We start from the raw sequence: 6,697 nt of genomic DNA, 5'->3' as shown, positions 1-6,697 counted from the left end.
CTTGACTCATGATTTTCATGAAGTTCATGATTTTAAGTTTTTAACCACGATGAAACCGCAATGTGAGCACCGTCTTGGCTGCACAAATGCCACATGCAATTTTACCAGTTGTCAGGTCCCGTGTCATGTGAAACTGCCTTGTTTATTTTCTATTACATTGGATACATACCCGTCTTTATGTTTTCGTCGCGCCAGCCTCCTTGGTAGTCGATGTTATACAGTAGTCTCTGTAGTAACATTCAAGCGTATTAGTTGACTGATGAGTGTGCCTGTGCATGTGTGTATGTGTGTGTGCATGTGTTTGCTTAAACACCGTGAAACAACTCTGGCTACGTCTATGACATCAGGGGCTAATACAGCTCCATGCAGACAGAGATGTGTTCATTAATTTCTGTTTTGTTATTTATTTATTTTTATTTTTCATTGCATCACAAATATCATGGACTCGGAAAAAAATCCTGAGTCCCAAAGGCTCAAGTCTGAGTCAAGTCCGAGTAAAAATTCATCTGAGTCCGTGACAAGTCCAAGTCCATTAAAAATTGGACTCGTGACTCGGACTAGAGCCCAAGTCCAAACTCAAGTACCCCAACTCAACAAAAAGGCATTGTCACACCATCCCATAAAATCATTCACCAATGGACCATGAGATGTCTCATCCTTATTCAACAAAATAACCACAACAGTGTCATCTGCAAATTTTAAAATAAAACTATATGTGTATTTTCTTACACAGTCATTAGTATACAAAATGTAGAGCAAGGGTGAAAGAACACATCCTTGAGGTGAACCCATTGACGTTGTAAGAATGTCTGAAAAAGTGTTGTTTACCCTGACTCTCATGTTCTATCAGTTAAAAAGTCTAATAGCCACCCCACTATCTTAAACTCCACTCCTTATTTGTCCATTGTCACATTCCTTATTGCATTCACTTCAGTGGTAAAATCCTCCACAACAAATCTAGTATTAAATATATTCAGTTCTTGTGCCAGTTGTTTGTCGGATTGATAACCAACCAGTTTTACTGGGGCATTACTCCTACTCTTAGATCCTCCCAAAGTTATTTATCTCTATAACCTGTCATATGTGTAAAATGTGTAAACCGTAAATCACTGTAAGGGAGAAATGTGTGACACTGAGTGAATTACTTGCGTGTAACAATGAGCAAGAAGGAAGAAGAACTTTTCTGTGAAAAGTGTTTTGAAAGTAACATAAAAGTAAAGTCATTAGTAATGTGATACATTTTCTATGTCTGTGGAATAAGTCATCTGAATTAATTAGTAATTAATTAATTATTTAAGTCATTAGTAATTTGTATTTGATTACTTTTTAAGTAACTTGCCCAACACTGATTGTTTGTAAATCAAGTCAGTTTTGTGTATAGCACTCTTTTTGATACATATTGTTTTAAAGCAGCTTACAGAAAATCATGCTTAATGGGATAGTTCACCTTCACCCAAAAATTGTCTCATCATTTACTCACCCTCATGCCATCCCAGATTGTAACGTTTGACATAACGTTAGGAAGGAAGTAACGAGAGCTGGATCTAAGTGCGGCTAAGAAGAGTTTAATGAAGTGAAGTAAACAGAGTACAAAATAACGGGGTAAACATAGGAACAAAAGAAACATCCACAATGGGAAAACACAGGAACAAAGGAAACATTCACAAAGGGCACTGGTCATACACAGGAGGTCAAAACACATAACAACTGACAATGAACAAGCAAACAATAAGGCATTATATACACAAAGACTAATGAGTTAATGAAACAGGTGAGGACAATCAAGGACAGCTGGCAGTGATGAGGGCTGGGAATTATGGGAAATGTAGTCTGGGAGGAACAGATGACAGGGGAGAAAAACAAGGCAAACAACAGTGAATCATGACAGAACCCCCCCCCCAATGGGTGGCTCCTGAAGCCCAAGGAAGGCTGGTCAGGGAGGCGGGGCCAAGATGGAGCCGGAGACCAAGGATAACAGAGCAGAACAGGCGGAAGGCTGGGAGACCAGAGCAGATTGGGTGGACGGCCAAGAGACCAAGGAGACCAGTGCAGATCAGGTGGGCAGCCATGAGACCAGGGAGACCAGAGCAGATTGGGTGGAAGACCGAGAGGCCAAGGAGACCAGAGCAGATCAGGCAGATGGCAAGGAGACCAAGGAGACCAGAGCAGATCAGGCAGATGGCCAGGAGACCAAGGAGACCAGAGCAGATAGGGTGGACGGCCGAGAGACCAAGGAGACCAGTGCAGATCAGGCGGACAGCCATGAGACCAGGGAGACCAGAGCAGATCAGGTGGACGGTCAGGAGACCCAGAAGACCAGAGCAGATCAGGTGGATGGCCAGGAGACCAAGGAGACCAGAGCAGATCAGGCGAATGGTCAGGTGACCCAGAAGACCAGAGCAGACAGGCGGATGGCCAGGAGGCTCAGAAGACCAGAGCAGATCAGGCGGACGACCAGGAGACCAAGGAGACCAGAGCAGATCAGGCAAATGGTCAGGAGACCCAGAAGACCAGAGCAGATCAGGTGGGTGGCCAGAAGACCCAGGAGACCAGAGTATATCGGGCGGACGGCCAGGATACCCAGAAGACCAGAGCAGATCAGGCGGATGGCCAGGAGACTCAGAAGACCAGAGCAGATCAGGTGGACGGCCAGAAGACCCAGGAGACCAGAGTATATCAGGCGGACGGCCAGGATACCTAGAAGACCAGAGCAGATCAGGCGGATGGCCAGGAGACTCAGAAGACCAGAGCGGATCAGGTGGATGACCAGGAGACCCAGAAGACCATCTCAGGGTAGGGACTGGATCAGGAGGCCTGTTTGGTGGCCACAGGGCTGAAACAGGATCAGGAGGCCTGGGTGGTGACCACAGGGTTGAGATAGGGTCAGGAGGCCTGAGAGGCGGCCACAGACTAGAGACAAGAGCCATGGCAGGCTCGAAGGGTGAAGACGTGGAAGGCGGAGCCTTGGGAGGCTCGAGGGGCAGAGCCGTGGAAGGTGGAGCCATGGGAGGCTCGAGGGGTGGAGTCGTAGAAGGCGGAGCCATGGGAGGCTCAAGGGGAGGAGCCGTGGAAGGCGGAGATGTGGGAGGCTCGAGGGGCGAAGCCGTGGGAGGCTCGAGGGGTGAAGCCGTGGGAGGCGGAGCCATGGGAGGCTTGAGGGGTGAAGCCGTAGAAGGCAGAGCCATGGCCGGCTCGAGGCTAAGAATCCAGGATGACTGGGAAATGACCTCAGTGGTCATGCACATTAGCAGAGTCTCGGGAGTGACCTCTGTGTTCGTGAGCATAGACAGAGACTCGGAGATGATCTCTGTGGTTGTAAACATGGACAGAGACTTGAAACCGACCTCCATGGTCGTGTACATTGGCAGAGACTCGGAGACGACCTCTGTGGTCATGTACATGGGCAGAGACTTGGAAACGGAAGCCTTTCTCCTCCTCCTCCTCCGGGAGGCTGACATAGGTAACGTGGGCTCTGGGACGAACGAGGCTGGCAACGCTGGCAATGCTGGCTCTGGGACAATGAGGCTGGCAATGCTGGCTCTGGGACGGACGAGGCTGGCAATGCTGGCTCTGGGACGGACGAGGCTGGCAACAGAGTCTCGGAAGCGACCTCTGTGGTCGTGGGCATGGACTGAGACTCGGGTACGACCTCTGTGGTCATGGGCAGAGGCAGAGACTCAGAGATCAGCTCTGTGGTCGTGAACATGGACAGAGACTTGGAACCGACCTCCATGGTTGTGTACAAGGGCAGAGACTCAGAGACGACCTCTGTGGTCGTGAACATAGACAGAGACTTGGAAACGACCTCCGTGGTTGTGTACATGGGCAGAGGCTTGGAGACGACCTCTGTGGTCGTGTACATGGGCAGAGACTTGGAGACGACCTCTGTGGTCATGTACATGGGCAGAGACTTGGAAACGGAAGCCTTTCTCCTCCTCCTCCTCCTCCTCCTCCAGGAGGCCGACATAGGTAACGTGGGCTCTGGGACGAACAAGGCTGGCAACGCTGGCTCTGGGATGGACGAGGCTGGCAACGCTGGCTCTGGGATGGACGAGGCTGGCAACGCTGGCTCTGGGACGGACGAAGCTTCCAGCTCGTTGGCCGTGGCAGGCGTGGGCATCGGCTCGTTGGCTGTGGCAGTCAAGGGCACTGACAATTTGTGGGGAAGGGTCTCCGTGGCCCTACGCACCGATATCAGTGGCGGATAATTCAACTTGGAGATAAGGGCCGTGAAGGGCTTCGAGACAGGGGCCACGGAATGCTTGGAGCAATGAGTCGCAGAAGGCTGGACTGTGACATGGCTTGGAGCCAACTCAGACGTGGATGTGACGGTGTAGAGCATACTCAGATTTGACTGTGACATGGCATGGAGCAGACTCAGACGTGGCTGTGACATGGCGTGGAGCAGACTCAGATGTGGCTGTGACATGGCGTGGAGCAGAATCAGACGTGGCTGTGACATGGCGTGGTGCAGAATCAGATGTGGCTGTGACATGGCATGGAGCAGACTCAGAAGTGGTTGATTCGGAAGCTAGAACCGGGATTGAGAGAGGAGGATCCTCTGTAGCGAGTGTGTCGAGTATTAGCCTCACATATTCCTCCCACGTGTAAACTCCGGAGTCTGGCAATTCCCTCCACTGGCGTGTAGTGAGTCCAATCTTGTAAATGGATTTGAGAGTGGCATCATCAAATCCAATGTGGACAGCAATGGTGGAAAACTCCCTTATAGACAAGTCCGCCTGGCTTAGTTCAATGAAGAAAGCCGCTAGATCCATTTTGCAGTCAGTTGTTCTGTAATGTTTGACATAATGTTAGGAAGGAAGTAACAAGAGCTGGATCTAAGTGCTGCTAAGAAGAGTTTAATGAAGTGAAGTAAACAAAGTACAAAATAATGGGGTAAACACAGGAACAAAAGAAACTTCCACAATGGGAAAACACAGGAACAAAGGAAACATTCATGAAGGGCACTGGTCATACACAGGAGGTCAAAACATATAACAACTGACAAAGAACAAGCAAACAACAGGGCATTATATACACAAAGACTAATGAGTTAATGAAACACAGGTGAGGACAATCAAGGACAACTGGCAGTGATGAGGGCTAGGAATTATGGGAAATGTAGTCCGGGAGGAACAAATGACAGGGGAGAAACACAAGGCAAACAACAGTGAATCATAACACAGATGTTTATGACTTTCTTTCTTCAGCAGAACACAAATTAAGATTTTAAGAATACGTCAGCTCTGTTGGTCCATATAATGCAAGTTAATGGTGACCAGAATCTGAAGGTCCAAACATCATATAAAGGCAGAATAAAAATAATCCATAAGACTCCAGCGGTGTAATCAATGTCTTCTGAAGCGATCCATTTGCAATGGCAAGATAAGTGAAAGAGGAGCTATTTTTTTATCTGTTCTCACCCAAAACCAACAAGATCGATTCAGAAGACATTGATTAAACCACTGGAGTCTTATGGATTACTTTTATGATGCCTTGATGTGATGTTTGGACCTTCAGAGTTCTGGCCACCATTCACTTGAATTGTCTGGACATACAGAGCAGAGATATTCTTCTTAAAATCTTAATTTGTGTTCTGCAGAAGAAAAAAGTCATACACATCTAGGATGTCATGAGGGCAAGGAAATTATAAGATAATTTTTTTATTTTTAGGTAAACTACACCTTTAGTATCTTAAATGTCTTTAATGTCTTATTTGCAATGCCTACACATTACAGCTATGTTAAACTTCAGCATTATGCTTTCCTAAATTCACAGATTTTGTGTCACCAACATGGAGAAGAAGAACAGCCTTCAAGGTTTGATCAGTCTGCTTGCCCCTAAACCGGTAGACACATCGAATGACACCACACTGTCAGACAGCAGGACAGGTTTCAAAGATATATAAAAAAAGTTTCAGGAAGAATACAACATACGCAACATGTTCAAAGACACTGGAGAATCGAACAGTAAGGTCCCAAATGCAGGCAAATGCAAGAAAAGTGTCATGCTGCTCAGCTTCTATAAGGGCAGCAGTCCAGTGGGGACCAAAGAAATGGCTGAAGAGGACAAGGAAGGGCCAAGCACTGCTGAACACCTCTCAGTCTCTCTAGAAGAGTGCTTGAACTCTGTCGCTGTCTCTCCCATTGACACTGAAAGAGTTTAAATGTGAATTCAAATAAAGGTTCTGTCAATAAATTGGAGGAGACCAGTCCAGAGAAGGAAAGGGCTCACAAAGTGACTAAATAAGTACGAAAACTACAGGTAATGTTTGTGACGGCTCTAGTTTTTCTGTGGTACGAACGGAGGAAGAGACTACCGTCACATCTGCAGCCACTACTGAACATAGAGGACATGACACGGCACAAAACAATGATAAAAAGACTGGCAAAGTTAGTCAGGAGAGTAAAGACAATCAGCAGGTTTGATTACAGCTTCATTGCCCAACAAGCATAGAGTTATAGACCATTGATATGGTCAGACAATTGTTCATTGAGAATGAGACTCAAATGTAAAGCTTGTAAGTTTCCACAAGACTGCTTCTTAATATACATTGCATACAGTATATGGGTGTTTCTTCAACTTCAGAGACTTTTAGCACTGTAGATTTCTAGTAATTTTTTACTGAAAGTCAAGAAAATTTCCACCACAGTGTCATTTCCAGCACATCTTAAATTCTATATTGTGCTTAATATAA

At 46.7% G+C, this 6,697-nt stretch overlaps 1 pseudogene; it reads left to right on the top strand.

Annotated features, from left to right (window-relative positions):
• Positions 1-4,707: 4,707 nt before the first annotated feature.
• Positions 4,708-6,428, top strand: LOC127417533 (uncharacterized; annotated as a pseudogene).
• The last annotated feature ends 269 nt before the right edge of the window (positions 6,429-6,697 follow it).

The sequence above is a fragment of the Myxocyprinus asiaticus genome, chromosome 27 (genome assembly GCF_019703515.2).
Source record: "Myxocyprinus asiaticus isolate MX2 ecotype Aquarium Trade chromosome 27, UBuf_Myxa_2, whole genome shotgun sequence".
NCBI lineage: Eukaryota > Metazoa > Chordata > Actinopteri > Cypriniformes > Catostomidae > Myxocyprinus > Myxocyprinus asiaticus.
Note: the sequence above shows the minus strand (reverse complement) of the source record. Positions and strands in the feature narration are given on the sequence as shown.